Consider the following 22,150-nt stretch of genomic DNA (forward strand, 5'->3'; position numbering starts at 1 on the left):
CAGAGCCCAGCACCACCCCTGCGCCATCTGCCTAGAGTCCAGCTACTAGGGAACCCTTTTCTGTCACCCTGCAAACCTCTCTGCTGTCCACAAAACACAGGCAACACTGCCCCCCTTGGCAGCCACAGCATCAAGGGATGGCTCTCCCAGCTTCCAGCCCCTCCGACCCAGTGACCGGAGTCCCATCTCCCCCCTCCCTCCCCAACCCCCAAAACAGGAACAGCTCATCGAAGCCCTCCAAGTGCCACAGGGAATGGGGACCACAAAAAAGGCGGCTGCACTTCCACTACGCTCTTGCCTCCGAGGCCGACTGCCTGCCTCGGGAGCAAGGGCCCCAAAGCAAAACTCAAGAACAGATTGAGTTCTTGCGAGCCAGAGAAGGCACACAGCACCTCCATGGAAGGCCTGTCAGCTGTACTCACTGCAGCCTCAGTTCTGACCCCAGAAGTGGGAAATTAGATAATGTACCACAAATGAATGAGGGGTGCGAGTGCAGAGAGGAGCTGATAGGACGGGGAGACTTCTTCACTGCAAATCAGCTCAGCGACAGGAGTTCTCATTCATGCCCATCTTTCAGTCTCCAGAGGCTGTCCTCTCTAGGAAACTCCCAGAAGGCAGAAGGGCACCCAGCAAGCCTCCCCCATACCTGCTGGAGTGACCTGTGCATGGGGCATCTCCCCCACCTTGACTCAGGGGCAGGGCCCGCCGCTCTCCAGCTCCCTGTGTCATGGGACCGCAGAGCAGCACAGGACATGAGAAATACAGACGCACTGTGAAAACTTTAAAGTTTGAGAAAAAAATCAACAGAAATGGCACATTAGCACAGCTCTCCGCTACCCTCAGTTCTGACGTCCTGAATTGTCTTCTCACCAGCCCATGCTGTCCATCCTTACATGGTTTTCAAATTTGTGGTATGAATCACATTTCTTTCTCTTTTTTTTAAATCATATTATTTATTATTTTCAACATCTTGTTTAAAAATTTGCGACTGACCTCATTCTTTGCTCTAAATTTTTAAAAACTTCCTTTTGGTTTTCTCTCTCTCCATCTGTCTCTCTCTTTTTCCCTCTCTACTCCATCCTTTTCAATTATTCATTCATTTGTTCTTTCAGTATCCACAGTGGGAGTGTCAGGTAGGGTCAGGACCAGAGGGACAGGCAGAGGATGGCGAAGGAATCACGTGGTATAATGGAAGCCTGCCCTAAATTGCCATCTGCAGTCCAGTGGAGGGAGTAACCAACCTTGCTGGGGTGAGGGGTCATGCACGACCAGGAAGGTGATCCTAAGACCCTTCCCAGGGAGACTTGGTGGTATGCAATAGGCAGACAGAAAGTAGACCAGGGACTTCAAAATAGCCTGTGGTATAGAATGAAATGTACCTGGTGGAGTTAATGAATTAAAAACAAAAAAAAACCCTCCTGTCTTGAAGCATTTCCTCCTCCGTGCCAGGCAGCAAGCTATGCTCTGTACCTCCACCCTCATGCAATGCCGACAGCATCCTGCTGAGGCAGGAGCTGATACAGTACCTATCTTACAAATGAGGAAACTGAGGCTTGGAGAGGCTAAGTGATTTGTCCCAGGTGAGGCAAGCAGCAAAACCAGCAAAACCTTGTGTCAGTGTGGAGCCCCAGGTCTTGACCACCTCCCTTTAATGCCGGCAGCCTCAAGACCTGCAAGGCTGGAGCATGCAACACAAGGAGGAAGGGAGGAGGGAAAGGTCACATTCTGGATGACCCCAAAGGCATCTGCCACGATCACATTGCCCCCAACACGCTTCCCACCCTCTCCCCCATGCAGCCTCCACATGTCTTAGCAGGACAGTTGGAGCATCTTCCACCTTCTACCAGGAGGGAAGGAGTGGGGTAACTGCCTAGGAGAGAGTGGGCTCCTTCCTTGGCTAGGGACAGAGGGAGGGCTCCTGTCGCACGATGTCCAGGTGGCCAAACCAGGTCCTGTCAGGGTAAGGGTACGGGAAGCTAGCTTCCCAAGCACTGTGGGTCAGCCCAGGAAGCCAGGTCAAGAAGTGAAGAACCACAACCCAAGTTGTATTGCAAGACATCTCCAATTCCAAAAGCCATTTTTGGTCCCATAAAGCTCAAGAGGAGAAAATCCCTTACCTTACGTCCCCAAACCCCAAGATATTCCAGCTTTAGTTCAGGGAAGGACAGTTCTCAAGTTCATCTGGTATATTGAAGGAACAAGTGTTTTTTTCAGATTAAAGACACCTAAGTCCCAGGTATTACAGGATTCTAGAAATAGACAAAGACAAAGATTTATAAGTATTGACAGTTACACCGAATGGATTTGGCAATGAGAGGTTTCATTCATTTAATAAGAAAACCAAGAAGTGCCTGTTTACTACCTGCTAAATGAGAAGCATCAGAAAAGCAGTCGTTTTTAATTATTATGTTGCAGGGTGTGTTAGACCTTTAAATACACTAAGGCATTTACTCCTATGCAACAGGTTATGATAACTCCATGTTTCAGAAGTCACAAAGGAGGCCAGGCCACAGCTAATGGTCAGGTCTTCCCAAGCACCCACCCATCGATCTCACTGCGCGTCCCCACTAAAGCTTCTGCATTCCTCTGACTGCAGGAATTCTGGGTAGAGGGGAATGAGAAACACACACAAAAGCTTCCTTCTGAGAATAGCCTGTTCCTGGATGCCCAACCCCTTCCACAGATAGGGGGATTATGTGAATCAAGGAAGCTGAATCAGATTAACCTTGTTGTAAACTTTATCTGAGCTCAGCACTGTCATCTCCTAACTTGTGATCAGTGGACATCAGGCATTACTCAGGGAACAAAAAATGTAGCCGCGCCAGGGATTCTTATCCTAACTGATAATCAAGATGACTTCATGCGGCGGCCAAAAGGGTCAGGGCAGGGTGGGAGATGGGGCAAGGGGGCTGCCCCTGGCCTAACTGGCTTGGGGGGGACCTCCTAAGAAACTCCGAAGCAGGTGACTCCACAGCCAGGTGAGCTCGGACACTGACAGTGTCCCTCCTGTCCTCCAAGCGACAATGCGGCACCCACAGAAAGCCACACTATTACATTTACAGTAGGTGGTCCCTTCCCCTTCCAGACCTCTCCCCTGCCCCCCAAAAGCCCCGAGCACATTGGCAGCCAAATGATCAAGAAGATGGGGCTCAGTGAACACAGACTCAGATAAGAAGACTAACAAGTTCTGAAGGGGAATTTGCCCTCAAGTCTGGAAACAGCTGGAAAAACAGCCTCGCCCCACAGCTGAGAGCAGAGGCCAGGTGGCTTGGGTTCCCGACCATTAATCTCTCCTCCAGGAGGATTATGTGGCCCTAAGTTGCTTCTCTTAGCTGTTCCGGTTGTCACCCTCCTCCCTGGGATGTGTGAGCAGTACACACAAACCTACAACAGCTTTGCAGCCCCGAGAGAGTTCTGCGTCCTTCCACCAAGTGCTGGCTTCACCCGTCCCCTCACTCAGAGAGTCCTGTTGACTGGCACTGTGCTCAGACAGATGCCCCCTCAGCACCTCCATGCTCCCACCCTGGGCAACCTCCCGCACTTTGCAGGCCTTTTGACCAGGAAAGCACTCTTTGCCTATGGTGGAAATGCATTCACTTCCTTACCCAGAAAGGGCAGCAACCAGCTTCCTGGCTAACGGTGGGGCCTCCTCAGACTACCCCTGGCTTGGCACCCCAGTTCACTAGTTAATCTTTCTAGGAGCCTGAGCAACTCTCCTCTGGGCCTCACTTTCTCATCTTAACGGTTTGTTCTTGGTGTGAAGTGAGAATCTTTGCAGAGCTCAGCACTTGGCATGGCACATTATCAACACTTAGAAATGTCAGCTATTATTAAGGCCACTCAGGAAACGCTTAGGCCTTAACTTCATCATCTCCCAGTAAGAGGGACGAAAGGTCACCCCTCCTCTCATCTCACCACAATGACTGATTTGATGCGGGGGCTCAGGACATAGGGCCAAGGGAACGAGCAAAGCTGCTGAGAACGAGGTGAAAGTCTGAGGTTTGAGTCAAAGGTCCTCAGCCCCAGGCCTGATGTGACCCTCACTTTTCAGTTTATTCTTCTGTGAAACGGAGTGGATGGTGACCCTTACCCATCTCCTAGATGGGCTGCCAGGATTTAATGAGCAGTGTGTGCAAGATGCACTCTATAAAGTACCAGAGAAATGTAATGAATCATAACAGTGCCATTTACAAGCGCAGCGCATACAGGACGCTCGGGCTATCCTCCTGGACCTCACCGAGCGCCCACAAAGGCACGAGGTCTGTTCCCCCTACAGCCCTACTCCCCATTCCACAGCCAGGGAGACTGAAGATCAGAGGCTAAGGAAGCTGCCTGACACCAAACAGCAAAGGTGGCTGAGCGGGTGGTACCCACGTCCCTCCTCCTTGTAAGGGAGGCAGCAAAAACACAGGACATCAGCTCCTGCCGAAAGAGAACCTCTTTCCAAGGCAGCCAAACTGATTAATGTTTTTAATTAATGTTTTAAACCACACACACAGAGCAATGTTCCGTGGAAATGAAGGAACTAAAATCTCTAAGTCTCTCCCTGGAGCCAGCCCAGCCAGAGGGCGGGCAGCGTGGAGAGGTCACAGCCTCACCTCTACTGAGCCCAGCAGGCGGTACGGTCCCTTCCCACCACAGAGACAAGCCAGACAAGAAGGAGCCGGACCCAGTGCAGAGGGACCGGGCCCACTCGGCCCTCCTCCTCCCACGGGACCCAGCAATGGCAGCGAAGAGGAAGCAGGGGACAGAGGAGGCTCAGTAGCAGTCCTGCAGCCTGGGCCTGAAGGTGAGGTGGCTGCTCCTCCCAGACCCTCCTGCCTGACACCCTGTCCCAAGCACAGAACGCGGACTTGCCCTGTGGTTGATGGCGGTACCCTGCACCCACCTGGGTGACCACGGGCCTTCTCAGGATGCTGAGGATACCTCCCTGACATCGCTAGGGCTGGTGGACGCTGGGGACCACCGCTGTGCTCTGATGAATAAGGAGCCTGAGGGACAGGCAGACCCTCGACCCCAAAGTCCCCAGGAGGCAAGAGCAGCTGGGGCCCTGCAGCCGTGTGCGCTGGGACCTTCCTTGCTCTGCCAGGAGAATTCCGGGTGCCCTGGAGCTTCCACTCCTCTCCACAACCCCAGAGCCAGGGCGTATTATCCTCCTTTCCCCACTGAGAAGGTAAGATGTACAGAGAGTGACCTACCACACTGAATAATTAATTGCTAGCGCGACTGCGGGTCAGGCCACTTCATCACTGGGGCAGGCAGCCTCGAATGCCACCTGGACATTGCCTGGGCCGTGGGGCCAGTCAGGGACACTGATGGCCGCAGGACCACACACCCCATAGGCAGGGTCCTCGCCACTGGCAGGAAAGAAAGTCAGCCATGAAATGACTGACTGCATGGGGGTTCCTGACTTGGAAATCATCAAGATGCCATCTGTCCACTGCAAACAGACCACAGAGGTAGGCTGTGGTGCCTACAGGAGTGCAGAACGGGATGCTCTTCCCAGGCAGCTCCTGAGAACCCGGCATTGGGATGTTTGTTCACCCTGGGGGGGGCCCCAGAAAAAGACACAAATACAGGCACTATTGCACCTCTCCTGGAGGGCCAACAGAGCTAGTGAGAGCCTCCAGGCAGGCTCCTATGTTTGCCCTGGATTCTGTGAAATCCAAGAGGCCTGAATACAGAGCGACACGTGGCAACTCAGGACACAGGCTGCCGGGGCAGAACCAGTCCCCACCAGTTGACAGCTGTGTGTCCTGGGCAGTCTACTTAACCTCTCTGATCATCACCTGTAAGTCAGGGCTGGAAAGAGCAGTTACCTTTTAGGACTGAGGTGGGAACACACCGCAGGACTTGCAGAATGCTTACCATCATGTCTGGTCCGCATTAAGTGCTTAATTAGCACTTTGTGCTTCTCAGAGTCTAACTGCTGTCGTTATTCCTATGGCCTGGCAGGCAGATTAGGTAGTCCTGGGTGTGAATCCCAGTTGTACCACTTCCTAGGAACGTGACCAGGGACCAATCGCTCCACCTCCCTATGCCTCACGTACAAAATGTGGACTGGCCGTTTGGGACCACCCAGGGTCACAGGGCACACAGCACAGCTGTTGGTACAGCATGAGCTTCAAGGAGGAACAGCCCAGCCCAACCCAGGGACATTCTACAAGCAACTGCCTGGACTCTTCAAAAACGTCAAGGTCAAGAACCATCCGGGAACAGCTCCAGGGTGGGGGGAGGCTAAGAAGCCATAACCACCAAATGCTGCAGTGATCTGGAATTTGGGAATATAGTCCAAAAGAACGTTATTGGGACAACTGATGAAATTGTGTGTGGCCTGTGGATTTGATAATACAATTGTAGCAATGCTAAATTCCCCAGGTTTGATTACTACACAGTGGTTATGTAAGATAATGTCCTTGTTCTTAGGAAATACACTCTGAATATTGAGGGATGAAAGGGCTTATCAGCAGCTTACTTTCAAATGATTCAGGAAAAAACTGTGTGTGTGTGTGTGTGTGTGTGTGTGTGTGTGTGTGTGTGTGTGTGTGCGCGCGTGCGCACACGTGCATGCGTAATGCGGAGGGTGGAGTGTGAGTTAACAATTGGTGAATCTCAGTGTACAGCAGTTCTTTGTGCCATCATGTAATTTTTTCTTCCCATTTGAAACCATGTCCAAGTAAAAGATGACCCAGAGCTGGGGAACAGGATGGGAGTAACAGGCCTGAGGGCTGAGCATCAGCCACCCATGAAGGCCCCACACAAGCCCATGTCACCTTACGTACAAGTGTTATGATTTCTTATGTTGAAAGCTACAAAGGAGAAGACTGAAATTTAATCTGAACGACCCTCGCTTCCCACCAAGAAAAAGAAAGACAAATGGATGCTTTCAGAAGTGGAGGGACTGGAATGATAAAGATTCAGAAGCAGCATCCACACCCATGGTACCTGAGGGTGGCGGATCCCATTCGCAGGAGGGCAGCCCACGGCCCCCTGAAAGCCCAGAGCTGCTGTTAATGCAACGTGGGAAGAGCACCTGAAGTGAGCCTCCCGAGGTGCTGCACAACCACCACTGGCCGGAGCTGTCCATGCTCTCATCCCCATGGCAACCAAAGGGGTGGGTGGGGCTCTCCCCATCCCCATTTCACAGCTGAAGAAACAAAGGCCAAAAGGGTGAGGAAGGTGCCCAGCTGTCTGCAGAGGTCAAACTGGTGAAGAACACAGATGTGCAGCTCCAGAAACCGGACTCTGAAATCCCTGCTCACAAGGGAGAGCAAGGATCACCACTGTCCCCCAGATAAAGGGTTCGGAGTTCGGAATTCCTGGGTTCCAGGCCATGCTTCCCTCAAGAGCTGCATGGGCAAGTCAGACAGCCCTGAGCAGCCCTGCCTGGGGTATGGACTGAAGGGGACAATGTATGTGAAATGCTCTGTAAGTCCTCCCATTGAAACAGAGGGTGCGGCGCAGCCACCCGAGGGGAGGAGGGCTTCTGGAGGACCGGCCCCACCAAGCGGCGTTCCCTGAAGCATGGTAGCTTTTCACCTCCTGACTGGTCTCAAACTTTCTTTTTTTGTACCTACACTCTCAACTTTCCCTCACAAACATCCTCCCACCTCTCCTCCCACCCAAGCGGTGTTAAATTATTAAATCAACCCCAAAGGTAAACAGTTTTCATTTCTCCAACCCCAAACACCTCCCTTCCTGCCAGCGCACTTGGGTCTTGTGGCCCAGAACATCAAAGCCATTACTTTCGGTAAAAGCCTCTCCGATCACTCAGGTGACATGTGCAGATAAAAACAACCCCCAATGCACCAGGCTGTGCAGCACTTTCTTGGTGCCCCCTGTGGGGTGGCAAGGGGGCTGGGAAGAAATGGCGAACTATAAGGGCAAGGGCTTTGCAGAGTCAAAAGCTCTCCCGCTCTCCAAGTTCAAGTCTGCTGGGTGAATTTGCAAGTCCCTTGCTCACTTGGGGCCTCTTGCAAAGGAAGGCGGTTGGACCAATAGTCTCTAGGTCTCTTTCAGATCCCATCTCATTCTTCTGTTCAGAGTCTCTACTTCCTGAACTGTAATGACAGTTCATTTACATACAGGAAAAAAAAAAAGAGACTACGTGGTTGCTTATATTCTGGGCTGTAGTTTTTGGTGACTCAGAGGAGAAAATCTGTATTTCCACTCAGCTCAAAAGAGTGGTCCCTCCATTCTACAATTACTCAAATGATGTAAAGTCACTGGGCCAATGGGACCCCTGGGGAAGTTCCAGAATACTGGGCGTTCAAACATCAGCGAACATAAGTTAAGCAGGGAATTTCCCATGGCAGACAGGTGCATGAACAGGTGGGCTGGATGGAGAGTCCCCTCCCCGAGAAAAACACCCCTTACCCAGTCACTCTCCTGTCAGTAAGTCATCTTCCAGGGACCCAAGGAAACACTGGCCAAAGGCCCACCACCCAGGAAGTCACGCCTCCAGAACAAAGGTCATCTCTTCCAGGAAGCCAACCACCACTCACCCCAAAAGCCCTAGATTACAAGCGCCAAGAGAGCAGCAATGGCATCTAGCGTGTAATAGGAGCTCCTAAAATCAATGCCAAAACAGTAAATACTTGCTGAATGAACTAATCACATTACTTCCATAAAGCTTAGGTAACTCTACTGTCCAAATACTGGGTCCCTGTCATGTGTTAGGTACTGGGGCTAAAATGGTGAACAAAGCAGGCATTTATCCATCCTGCCATGTTCCAAAGCAGTTGTTCAAAGTGCTGGCGGAGGATAACCTTCAGCTGTCAGGCCTCCGAGCCCTGCCTTTGCTGAAGACAATGACCTTTGCTCAAGGTCACATATCCTTCCAGCAGAGCCCACATACAATGGCTGATCAACCTTCATCTCAATTCTGGACAGTTCTGAAGGGCCATTCTAGTTCCAGGGCCTCCATAGGGTTGTCTGAAGCCTCTGTTGGGACATTCTCCTGACAAAGAGGTATTTCTCCCTCTGCCAGTCTTGGCTTCTTCCCCTAAGTGTCATAGCTGTTGATCCCAAAGGCACCCCGAAATACACATCCTTCTTACTAGACTCCATCTCAACTTCTGCTTCTGGACCCAGCCTGCATCATAAAGTTTCTTATGACTGATGCTCTGGCCCTGGGCCACCAGGATGAGGCTCTAGGACCAGCACAGCAAAAAGGCCATTCCCAGATGCTTCCCTGGAAAAGGACGATGATCCACAGTGACTATCAGGGGATGAGAACTGGGAAGGTGCAAACACCTGGAGTTATTCTAATGTGTGGATGAGCCCCCGATCTGTGAGACAGCCACTCATTTTGTTTTTCTTCATCTGTACCCAGCACCCTGTACAGGAAGGAACTTGGTGAAAAGTCTGTGGAATGACTAGATGATCACTGGATAAATGGATGGATGCACAAACATATATGGTTGAACAAGGAAGTCACATCCAAAGCAGTTAGACAATAAATGAAAGGCAATGGTGACTTAGTGTCAGTTAAATTTCATAATTCTTATAAAGTATTCACCAAGGTTCTCAACATTAACAATAAAGGTGACAACTGAGCCACTTGTGGAGAACTTCCTTGAGACAGTGACCTGTGATCCTCGGCTCGGAAGAAGTGGGAGACAAGGAGGGCGCGTGATACAAGAGAAACAAGACAGGAGAGTCAGCACACTGACTGCTCATCACACACGGAGAGAATTATGACACCCTCATCACAGGGCTGCTGTGACAGCCCAGTAAGGTAAGGGGGGAGGCAGTCAGGAGCCATCACACCTGTCACTGTGAATATGGGCCGTATCGGTCCCATTCCAATGGAGGCGACAGTTGGCGGAAGGTACTGCAATTTGGAGGCTTAATCCTATAGTATTAGGAAACCATCGAGGTCATGGAACACAGGGGCTAGGTGACAGCTGGTTACCTAAACCTCAGAACAGACGTAAAGTTTCCTAAACAATCCATGTGTTAGGTCAGTGGAAGTTTCTCCAAACCCGTGGTGTACTATGCTCCTGAAGCAGGTGGGGACTTGGGGGTGCCCGCAAGCCTTCTTTCTGAGAGGGCAGCCTCAGGGGCAGATCAGTACTGGAGAACCCCAGACCTCACCCTCAGTCCCCCTGAGAAATGTACAGACCTGGGGCCGCCCTCATGCAGGCACCCACCCCACCCACTGAAGGCCCTTATTTTTTAGGGTAATGTGCAGGGAAACAGAGCTGAGTGCTGACAGAAAGGGGCTTCACGAGGAGCATGGCCTTTGTGCAAACAGGAGCAAATAACACGGACACTGGGAAAGTGATCAAGTTTACTTGGGAAAATTATGAAACAAGCGACGTCACTGAGGCTCTTTGCTAAGCAGTGCTGCGTATTCCAGAAAACACAGATGCCTTTGTCCTATTACTACTCATCCCTGAGCTGGGAGCATCTAAAAGACTAGATGCCAGGAATCTCAGAGGTAGGCAGGGGTGAAAACTCAAAGAACTGACCTCCAGGGCCAGTTAGAATGCCAGGTACCAGGTTAAAGGTGCAAGTCGCAGGGAGGCAGTAAAGCTCAGAGCTCCAGCAAACAGGTCTAACCTGGGCTGATGAGAGTCTTCACCACTTCCTGCCTGCATGACCCGAGCTGGGTAGAGCCGCCTCCCTGAGCCTCAGGCCTTATCTGCGGTACAACCCTACCAGCATGGCTGTAGGAACTGAACAGCACCCTGCGAAGTGCCCGGCACACACACAGCACTCAAAAGGGGATGCTGGTGTTATTTAACCATTTGTCACAGGCTTATTTAAGAACCATCTAGGCTACCCTTTCCAGATGCACTCCAGGAAATCCCTAGGGGCTCAAGATTCCCCTGTGAGGCCCTCCTGGGGCTCGTGGAGTTGTGGTGGAGGCAGAAAAGGGGCCAAAACCCTTTCAACCTGAATAGCACGCCTTTGACAGTTACCTTTACAAAGTGTGCACATAGATTTCAGTTTCCAAAGGGGTTTGAGAAAATTGGAAGTTTCAAAGAATCATCCTTTTGCTTTATTAAAGAAAAAAAATGAAGCCCCAGGAAACCAAGGGACTCATCCAAACTCCCACAGCAGGTCGGCGAGGAAGGCAGGCACAGCTGGAGACTCTGAATCTCTCACAGCTAGGCTGTTCCAAGCAGGGGGCTACTGGAGACGCACTCTAAGGTCTGCTGCTCAGGGTGCAAGACTCCCGTGCTGTGCACACGGGGCAGTGACCCCGAGGGGCTTGGCACCCCAAATGCAAATCCACAGGTCCTCCAAGAGCAAAAGGGAGGTCAAGTGGAGAATGCAATCCCAGACACAGAGCATGACTCCCATCCACTCCCCCAAGCTGGGCTGGGGCTGGGGCAGGAGTGTATGCCTAGGGACTCTGGCGGGCTGCTACTCCAGGGGCTCCAGGGGCATGAACGGGGCATAGTCCACAAGAGAGGCAAGGAACTAAGGGGCAGAAATCAGTCCCTTCCTTGTCAAGAAGTCACAGCTCCCAGATACTCTACCTGGTCTTCTCCAAAGTCGTGCATGGGTCTCCATCTGCCCACAAGCTAGGCCCATCCGAGGGGTTATGTGGCTGCTTCTCAGGCAGGGAGGACAGAAGAGTAAGATTTCGCACAAAAGAAAATGCTTTCTGGTGACCACAGGTCAACTGTCAACCCAAGAATCAGCAGAAAGGAAGGAAACTCTAGCATCAAAGAACAGATCAGTCCTACGGCAGTCACTCCCAATGGCCACTGACCTCCAGCCTCCCCAGTGCTGGGCACTGGTGGGATTCCACATGACCACTAATCCTGAAAGACAGCTATGTGGTCCTCATGTGATGGTTGGGCAAAATGAGGCTCAGAGAGCTGCCCCAGGGCATAGCCGGACTTGAATGCGTGCTCTGTGGAGTATCCTGTCTTGATAGCAAGACCAAGGCCACCTGGCTTTTCCCCACACCTTTTGTTTTTAAAGGCAGTAAGTCTTTATGAGGCTGGTTTTATTCCACGAGGAAGACATAGGTTGCCCAGCATGGGAGGGGTGTAAGCAACAGCGGTGCCCCCAGCGGAAATGCCACAGAGAGGAGTGCTGCTCTAGACAGGGTCTCGACAGATGGCCTCTTTAACCCTAGGAATCGGTAAGTCGGAACTGAAACTCCAATTCCCATCCCATTACTCCCCCTGGGTTGAATGTAGTATTTCTATAAATCCAAAGATGTAAGCTTCACTCTTCCTTAGGGACAATAAGGTTCCTGAAACTCCATCCTGGCTTCTCCCCACTAGCCTCAGCCTTCACTGGGGGAAGGCTCCAGCCAGAGGGGCAAGGGGAGGACTGCAGGTACTACAGGCAGAGATCAGGGTTTGAAAAGCGTCCTGAGCCCACAGGATGTGGTGAGGCGAAGCAGCAAGAGAAATCAGAGAAAGCTATCTAGAAACATAAACAGCACCGCAAATAAAGAGGCTTAGCGGGACACTTAAGAGACTTTTCTTCTTCCTTTTTTTTTTTTTTTGTTTTTTAGCTATGAAAACCAAAAATAGTAGAAAGAGTTGTCTCAAAGCTTTCTCAAGAAAAATCATGTTTTGTTCACAAGACAAATCCAGGGGACCAGTGTGAAGTCTGAAGTCGTGAAGACTACAAGGGTGGGTTCAGATGTCGTGCAGAACTCAGTGACGTGAGTGGGGAGCAGAGGGTTTCCATCCCAGCCTTCAAACTCAGGAACCACTGTGCTAATCAGCCTTTCACACAAAGGCTCGATGTTGAAGCTCACTCATTTGAAGTAAAGGCTGTGCTGTAACTGGCTCCACTTGAAGGCCTCCACATGGAAAGTAAAGACTTGGCTGGGGGAGCAGCCAAAATCAGCATTCCCAGAGAGAGTTGGTAAACAAGCAGATGAAAAAAAAAAAAAAAGGGCCTCGTTAAGGATTTAAAAAAGTATAAATTTAACAAGAGACCATTTTGCATCTATTGAATTATAATTTTTTAAGCTAATAATACCCAGTGTTGATGAGGTTTGTGGTGAAACTGGTATATCCACGTGTTGATGGTGGCAACATAAACAACCTTATTTGAAAGTAATTTGGCAACATGGGTCAAGAGTCATAAAACTGCCTTTTGACTCAATAATCCTTTTGCTGAGAATCTGTCTGAAGGGTTTTCCAAGAAAAGAGTTATGTGCACAAAGAGTTCATAGCACCTTTAAACAACTAGGAACCTTCATTTTCAACAACAGAGAACTGCTTTAGACTATGATTTATCAGCTTGATGAACCATTCGATGCTCTTAAAAAGATATCATTAGTAAGATGCTTTAACAAAATGGAAAACTGCTGATGATACAATTGCAGATACAAAAACAGATTACAAAATATCCCCTACAACTATGCCTATATAAAATCGCATGTTAATGTATGGAAAAACATGTCAGAGTTCTGAAAATAATCTGACTGGCCAAGAGCGGGGGTGGTTACTGATTTTGTTTTCTCATCCACTTCTATTCTTTGGATTTCCAATGCCGTTTGTGCAATAAATGACACCAATATTGATGATGATTTTTTATTGGCAAAATTTCAAGAGTGTATAGAGAAGAAATGGGCAGAACCCTGGGGCACTAGAAACAGAACTCAGGATATGAGAAATGCTCAAACCCCAGAGGCATTTGAGGATCAAATCAAAGAAACATGATCTGTAATCAGAGAATGGAAAGTGTAGGCACCCGTGGGGTCACATATTAGCAACGTCAGTGTCTAGGCCCTGAAGAGCATCCTGTAGTATCTGATCATCTCTGCTTGGTGAGATTCATTCTTGCTCCTCCCCACCCCGCCCACGGCACTCAAACAGGAAGGCAAAAACCTCCAATCTGCATGTATTTAAATACCCATCCTCCTAAAACAAACCACTCTGCCGAGAGGCCTAAGAATAATTTAAATACTGAATTTCCTAAAACTAAGTCTTTTTCGAAAAGGCAGCTTGGTCCAGTTCTACATGGGGTGCTGGAGATCACAGTGGACTTTCATTTTCTACAGGGTGGGACCCAGGTGGGATTTCCAGTGTGAACAGCCACAAGTAGCTCTCCCCACTGATGGGCCTTGCAGGGGAGCTCAAGTCAGGGCTCAGCACTTTGAAGTCACATGTGACCCGAGTCCAGTCCCGATTACTAGCCATGCCCCTTTGGACAGGTTATCCACACACCTCCAAACAGCGTGACCTCAGTTTTTGCATCCATAAAATGGAGATATTTCAGAACCTTCTTCATAGGGGTGTGAAGAAGATTAAGAGAAACGCATTCACTCAGCATAGCTCCTGGCAACAGTTGGCACTCGCTAACTGGTAGCTCTCTCCATTACTCTCATTTCCTAGTCTCCGGGTCTGATGGCTTTGTCTCCAAGGTCTTCTTGTGCCACGTGTGCATATGTGACGAGGGAGGGTACACAAGCAAATGACCAAATGTAGCTCAACCCCAGCTAACATTAGGATCACATGGCTGCTTCAAAAAGCACAGATTTCCTGCTCCCTCACAGCACAACTGTATCCAATTCTTTGTGGGTGGGGCCCTGGCACAGCTGTTTTTGAAAACTGATTCCAGGGTGGCACTAGGCTAGGACACGTCTAACTCAGAGCAGGAAGTGATTTCTCCTCCAAACCCCCAAGATCAAGAAGTGGGTCTCTCTTAACTTATTTAGGCCTTGGTGATTCAACATCTCCGTTTGGAACAGTCAAGCACTCTGAGTGACTGGCAAAAGGCAAGGGGTTCCCCCACTCCCTGCCCTCCTGCTCAGCCCAGCGATTTCCTGCAGGGCAGAGAGCTGACCCGCTGGAATGGCCTACCTTGCACAGGCCACTGGGAAGTGCCTGACCGACATGGGTAGTGACACTAATGGGCCAAGGGGGAATGCGGGTCCCTGGGGCCATCCCTGCCCCACCCCAGCCTCCTTCCCATCCTGTACATACTCCCTGCATGTGCCGGGCACAGCGACAGCAGATGGGCACTGACAGGCTTGCAGTGGTGCCGTTTTCAGGGAAGACAAGCCCAGCACCTCCAGAGGGTGGGGTGTAAAGTGCAGGAGGGTCACAACTGTGAGGCTGAGCACCCACAGACCCTCATCTGTAAAATGGGCAGAACTTTCCCTGCAGGGCTGCTGGGGGAAATGCCATGTGCCAGGCCCAGAAAAGGCTCCCAATCAATGTCACAGGAGGTGTGGTTCGTATAAAGTGCCATTGAAAGGAGATGTGGGGGCCACTCTTCCTGGGTGAAACATTAACCCTTCACCCCCAGCATGCAGGCTTCTAGGCCTCGAGCCTGGGTGCAGCAACAGCTGCTGACGCATCTGCAGGGTCCCTGGGAGGCAGAGGCCTCGTGCCCCCGCGTAAAGGCAGCAGTACCGCCCTCTCGGTCTGCCACTTCCCTGAGCGGCCTGAGAAGCAGAGCAGCTTGCTGGGCCATCTTCAACACTTGGCTGCCCGTAAGTCCCATCTTCAAGACTGTTCAAAGGCCAGGACGCTGCTCTTCCCTGCTCCATTTCCAAAGAACCTCAGCAAGGGCTGCCTGGGCCTCAGAAACAAGAGGCCACATTTCCGTCACATTGACAACTGGCCAAGAATCTTCTATGCACGTGACCCACAGTAACTCCTGAAATCTTTACAACAGCTTTTCGGGGTTGATGCTATTCTTATTACCATTCTACTGATGAGGAAAGCAAGGCTCAGAGAGATCAGCAACCCAGCCCTCAGCTGGGCCCAGGGGCTGGGCTGCCCCGTGCTACACCTCCATGCCCTGGCTCAAAGGCTTCTGCTTCTTTGATTCCTCCCTTGGTCAAAAACATTATTGGACTCCTGCTGTATACCAGCCCTGGGTCAGGGTGGAGGAACTGGAGCTACTTCATGGGAAAGATACAATTCGCCCCTCAGAGCTCACCTAACCTCAAGATTCCTACCTCTCTCACAAACAACCCCAAACAGGTCAAATAGTCATGAAAACCACCCTACACAGCGGTCACCTGCAGAAGCTGGGCACGGGATGGGGATGATGGGGACCCCGGCTTCAGAGTGCAGCCCATGCCAGCTGTTCGTGGGCGTGCTGTGACCTGGGCAAGCCCCTTTTCGGCCCCCATCTGCAGAGTATGGATGACAAGACCCCCTCCCAGAGCTGGTCTGAAGCGTAAATGGGAAACTGCAGAGCACGCACAGTAAACAATGGGGAACATGGGCCTGACTGAGTGTTTCCATGTCTTCTTTCCCTTATAAAACACCATTCTTAGGGCCTACCCTACTCCAATAGGACCTCATCTTAACTTGATGACATCAGCAGAGACCCTATTTCCAAATAAGGTCACATGCATAGGCACCAGGATCAGGACTTGAACATACATACCTTTTTGGGGTATGCAATTCAACCCATTACACCACCTTTATCACCACCTCACAGATAGGCCCCACTGGCCAGCTTTCCAGGCTCCAAGTCAGCTGTGACCTCCTACGGCTTCGGACAGCAGGGACACCCAGAGCCGCTAACACGAATCCTGGGCAGAACCTGGGCACAGCACTCCTGGGCACCCACTCTCCTGTGCAGGACTGCAGGCTGGGCACAAACAGGCCTGGCGCCCCCAGGTCACGGGATTCCAGGGCCTTCAGACCTGCCCTCGCCAGGAAGCACCCAGGCATACCACAGGCATCAGTCAATGTTATTTGTGACAAACTGACCAGACAGACTTTTCCAACCCTTTTGCTCCGTGACCCTGCTGTGTGATCATGGGCAAGTTACAGAACCCCCATGCGCAAGCTCCTCTCCTTGTCTAGATGTATGAGCCTGAGATCCAGAGTCTTGAAGTACATGGCACGTTTTCCTCTTCCGTCCTTCTGGCCTGGTAAATGGCCTCCTCCTTTGGAGACGTCTCAAGCAGGTCAGGAGAGCACGGTGAGAACCCTCAGTTAAGTGGCTCCTTCTCGCAGGGCCATCGAGCAGGCTCTGGTCCCAGCCAGACAGAGCCTTGTGCTGGGGGCTGGGTGGGGACATCTTACAGCCCCTGTGGTTCTATTCTGAACACACGCTTGACCGAGAACAGTCCCCCTTCTCAGGGCTGCCCCCAGTGCCAGTGTCTGTCATTTTTCTTCCTTTCCACCCATGTATATTATTTCGAGCCTACGTTGAGCCCCATCCTGGGGTCTTGGGGAGTGGGGGAGAGGCAAGGAAAGACTCAGCCTTCATGGGATTAACCCCAGGTCCTCTCCCTGCTGTGCCCCTTCTCCAAGCCTGACTCATGGCCCGGTTCCTTCCTGATCTCCCACATGAGGCCCCAGGACTAGTTTTCCATTCAAAGAAAGTCTCTGCTGTCCTGGCCTCTCCCTTTATCACAGGGGTGGGATGCCCAATGGTGTAAAAAACATGCAACCTATAATCAGCCTGGGGTGGTGCCCCAGGAGCCTCCTGAAACACACATTCATAACCCAAGGAGCTCTCAGGGATCCCACCCTCCAATCAGCCTCCCAGAGCAGGCATCCTGGGCCTGCCCTTCTGGGGACTGGGGCATAGGGCTCGGGAACTGCTCAGTCTGCCGGCCGCGGCTCAGGGACGTGTGATGGAGGGAAAGGAGTATGAGCAGGCCCCACGGGGAGAGGCAGAGATACTGAGGTCCCCACCAGCTGGTATTCTCTGCTATAAGCCTAAAAGAGGCAAGCCCAACACACAAGTGGTTTGCATAGAAGTCCCTCCTAGGCCCCTCTATGGCCGTATGAACTTGACTCTCACATCTAAGCCAAACCAGAGCCCAGAGCCCAGAAGGAAGAGATGAGCAAGTGCTGTCCTGAGCAAACTTGCACGTGATCAGATCACCAGCCAGCCCTTAACTGGCAGCATGGAACTCAGTACCAGGAGACTCTAGAGGCAGGAACTGAGAAGCAAAAGAGTCAGGTGCCCTGGAACTGCAGATTTGCACTGTCCAGTGGGGTAGCCACCAGCCACGTGTGGCTATTTAAATTAAAATAAACTAAAATGAACTCACATTAAAATTGCCATTCCTCAGTGGCTACAGCCCCATTTCAAGGGCTCCCTACCCACAGGTGTCAGGGTCACCACACCAGAGGCACAGGGCATAGGGCACTTCCATTGCCCCACACTGCCTTAGAAGCTCTCTCTGGCTGTTCAGAGGTGGCACAAGACCCACCCCCTCTTGTGCCCCAGTTTACACCCAGTTCACCTCCACAGAGAGAGAAATAGGTCATTGCTCAGAAATGAAGACAAGGACGGTGGGTTAGGGTCTAGGACTGTCACTTACCAGGTGTGTGACCCCAAACAACTCACACGACCTGTGAGTGCCTCAGCTTCCTCATCCACATCACGGGGTGAAAACTACACTCGTGCCTCTTCCTGCAGGTTTTCAGGCTCTTGAGTGACTCTGAAACCTAAGTACACCCAACCCTGTAGAGCAGTAGTATTGAGAACAAAGCTACCAAGTTTGCATTTTCCAGAATGCTATTCCTATTCCTCTTTTCTCATTAGAAAAACATTAGCCATATTTATCCTCCAGAATTTAATGGGCCTCTTAGAAAGCAGAAGTAATTTAATACAAACCAAGCAAGCTACTCTCTTGGCACATCCCCCTGCAAAGACCCTAGAACTGGAATTGTAATTAGTCTATTTATTGGGACGTTCTCTTTGGCTAGTTTCACAGTCCTGACTGCATTAACATCAGGGTCATCTTCCTAATATGCAAATCCAGCACCTTTGCTGCCTCTCTCCTGCTCTGAGTTCACAACACCAAGACGACACAATGGAAGCTCACAGAGCCTCAAGCCCTCAGACCCAGTGACGTGGTACGGCTTGCTCATCCTGAGCCAATCCCCGCCCTGCGCCTGGCAGCAGATGCCGCTGACCGTTCCTGGTCCCCACACACTGCTCCTGCGAGTCTCTGGCTCCTCCCTGCCTTTCCCACCTGAGTGATGCCTTCCAACTGGGCTCTAATGCCAAGAGCAGTCTTGGGATCCATATATGATACCAATACACATCTTGGGAAGTGTCCCGTCCCTGCCCACAGGGGCCTGACCTTGCCCTCCTCGGACTTCCTGCTCCATTGTCTTCCTCCCCAGAAAGACCATTCCCTGATGGGGCCCAAGTGCTAAAACAGCATCTGGCACAGAGTAGGTGCCCAGTGTGTATTTCTTGAGTGATTATTTGTTAACTGAACCCAGAACTCAGAAGGAGAGTATACACTGTTGGTCTTAATCTTGCAAATACTGCTCAAAAATGGAGAATAAAAATTATCTAAGGGCACAAATTCCCTCTGCGTTCGTACTTCTCGGAACTGTTCTGAATTTTTCCTCAGAGAAGGCTGGAAAGGGTGAGAGGCAGTGTTTGAAGGCTTTCCAGTAACAACTACAAGGCAAATAACGGCATTCATTTATTCATCAGACATTTGCCAAGTCCTCTTAGGTCCGGACGCTGAGAAGCACCAGGGCCTGAGAAGGCAAACCCCACCGCTGGCTGCAGGAGCACGCAGGGAAAGCGGGCGGGTCCCAAAGCAGGTGGTGAGTGGTGGAGGGGGATCCAGGGCAGAGACCACAGAGCAGGGCGCTGGGGTCAGCATGGGGCAGGGACAGAGAGCTGCCTGGAGGAGGTAATGGACCCCAGAACTTGAAAGACACACTGTGGGCACCTCTGGGAAGAAGAACGAGTTACCAGTCTGAGTGAGACCCCAATTTCATAGGAAGAAGAGAGGAGCAGTGGGCCAGGTCAGACCCCAAAGGTCCATTCTCCCCCCCAAAAGCACCCCTTGTCCCCTGACCACCCCAAGGGGGATTGACACCAATCAGTCAACAGCAATCCCAGTCTACACCTCTCCTGCTAAAATGGAGAAGAACCCCCATAAGACAGAAAAATAGCCCAAGTTGGGAGGTCCAGGTCCAGCCCCTCAGAGGGGCTGTAATCCTCAGCTCTCTTATCTACAAATTAAGGTCACAGCATAACTAGATGATCTTTATCATTGCAGCTGCACTAAAAAAATCCAGCAAGTTAATTACACCCATCTCAAGGTGCTGGCCTAAGGACGAAGAAGGGACATATGTGCCAAAAACCCATTAAACTATAAAGCAGTGCAAACGAGGATAATGTGCGGATAACAATCTCCTAAACATACAGCACGCGCCAGATGTAGAAGGTGCTGTGCATAGAGTGCCACATGCCCTGTCTCCTGCTGGCCTCATGACAAACCCATAAAACACAAAGGTGCTTCAATTATGCCCATTTCACAGACCAAAAGATGAGGTTATACTGTTAGTCACTGTTGAAGCCAGGAGTTAGACCCTGGCAGGAGAATGTCAGAGCCCCACTGGTCACCACTGCAACTCCTACAAGGACAGGAAGGTGAATTCTAAAGGTATAAAGAGTAGATATACATTCCTCCCTGTTTAGTTTTGCAAAACAAGGTTTCATGCTGGGCAATGGTTTTGAGACTAGAATGTCTGAATGTCTGATGGGAGCGAGGGGCACAGGCTTCACCATGGCAGTACTGACAAGGCTGTAGTTATTCTCTTTTAGGGCCTGTAGGGAAGCTGTTGGGAAGGAGAACCTAGACTTTTCGGGGCTGTCGGGCCCTGGACACAGGTCTCCAACTTCAGCAGCTCACCTCCCCCGCAGTGGCACAGCCCCTCAATGGCTCCAGCCCAGACTCATGCCCACCCTATCTCTGGAACCACAAGACCATCTCCCCACCACACACACACACACACACACACACACACACCAGCATTTCCTAGCGCAATCCGAGGCACCAAATCCATGCAAGGGGCCTGAGCCAGACACCCAGCAGCACGTTTAATCCCTTCCTTCCTCTGAATCCCAAGCTCAGCACACACCATCCATGTTCAGGAGGCTTTCCTTCTGCTGGGCCTGTCTAACCCATCCCCACCACATAGCAGGGCCCCCATCACCACTCACTGCCAGTTTCAGTCCCTGCTCTGATCTGGTGTCTGTAATGAAGCACGGGCAAGCTTTCTGAAGTGCCAGCCTCATCTTCTCACACCCTTGCCTAAAATTCCCATAGCTCTCCACTGCCCTCAACAAAACCAAAATGATCCTTCCAAGATCTGCTTACCTTTTGCCCTTTGCTCCTGCCTCCAGCCAGAGGACTCCTGCCCACTGCCTCTCTGGGCTAACTTCTTCCTTCCCTGGCCACCGCAAGTCCACACTGTGGGATCCTCTGCGTGCTTGGCAACCTGCGTCCCCAGCATAGCACTCAGACCCTCTGCTGTGAGTACCTGATCTCTCATCCACATCTCCCCTGCCAGGAGACCAAAAGCTCCCTAAAGAAAAAGAGAGTTTTCTACTTATTTCTGCACTCCCAGAATGCAGCACAGTGCCCTGCGTACTGTAGATACTCAATCCAAATGTTGCATAACGTCACTATCCATAATAAGGAGCATCCTGCATTTTGAAGCGTCCCAGGAAATTGAAATACTGAATACTGATATCCCTATCAGGATTTTTTTAAAAAAATGAAAATGATTATCTATGCCTCAGTTATTGCATCTGCATAGTGGAGACAGACTCCAGATCAGGGACGACAGGAAGGAAGTACCTCAAAGCAAGCCCTGCAGAGGCCTCCAGTGATAAGTGTTCTCTTTCCCTATCTTCAGCTTGCTGATTTCCCTATCAGGGTGCATCCATCCAGAAGGCTCATGGGTGACAGGCTCTGTCACAAAGATCCTATCTCCCACCAACGAACTTCAAAGCATCTTTATCTGCAGGTCCCACCTCAAGGAAGGTGATTCCTAACTCCTCTTGGCAGTCCTTTTATTCTAGGCCTGCCAGGCACACCCACCCAGCCTTATCTGCAATGTCCCCAAGCTGTTGTCTTTCCAGGAAGGGTATCTCCTATCTACAGACCTCCAGGAGGCAAGAGATCAGGGAGGCAAATGGAAGCAAGAGCCTCCCAGGCTGGATCCTGGTTCCTGCTCCAGGCCTGCCACCTTCTAGCTGCGTGACCTGGACCAATGAGCCCATCTCTTAGGAGATGAATTTCCCCCATTTTCCAGTATATAAGGAATAGGTGGGCTCAAGGCCCCCTCTAGCTTGGAAACTGCAATAATAATAATTTCAGAGCCTGGGCTGGACAGGCAGAATTGCTATCAAAACTGCCTGCATTAATCCCTTCTAGCAAAAGAAGCCAACTGTTAAGCAGAAAGAATCAGGAATG

General features: G+C 50.9%; 1 long non-coding RNA gene across 13 annotated transcripts in view; it reads right to left on the reverse strand.

Annotated features, from left to right (window-relative positions):
• Positions 1-22,150, reverse strand: part of LOC118915071 (uncharacterized) — a 223,206-nt gene that overhangs the window by 80,063 nt on the left and 120,993 nt on the right. For all 13 annotated transcript variants that reach the window (XR_008996154.1, XR_008996152.1, XR_008996151.1 and 10 more), the window contains one exon: positions 2,118-2,249. This is a non-coding gene — a long non-coding RNA (uncharacterized LOC118915071). The remainder of the gene's footprint in view (positions 1-2,117; positions 2,250-22,150) is intronic.

Source organism: Manis pentadactyla, chromosome 3, assembly GCF_030020395.1.
Source record: "Manis pentadactyla isolate mManPen7 chromosome 3, mManPen7.hap1, whole genome shotgun sequence".
Classification (NCBI taxonomy): Eukaryota; Metazoa; Chordata; class Mammalia; order Pholidota; family Manidae; genus Manis; species Manis pentadactyla.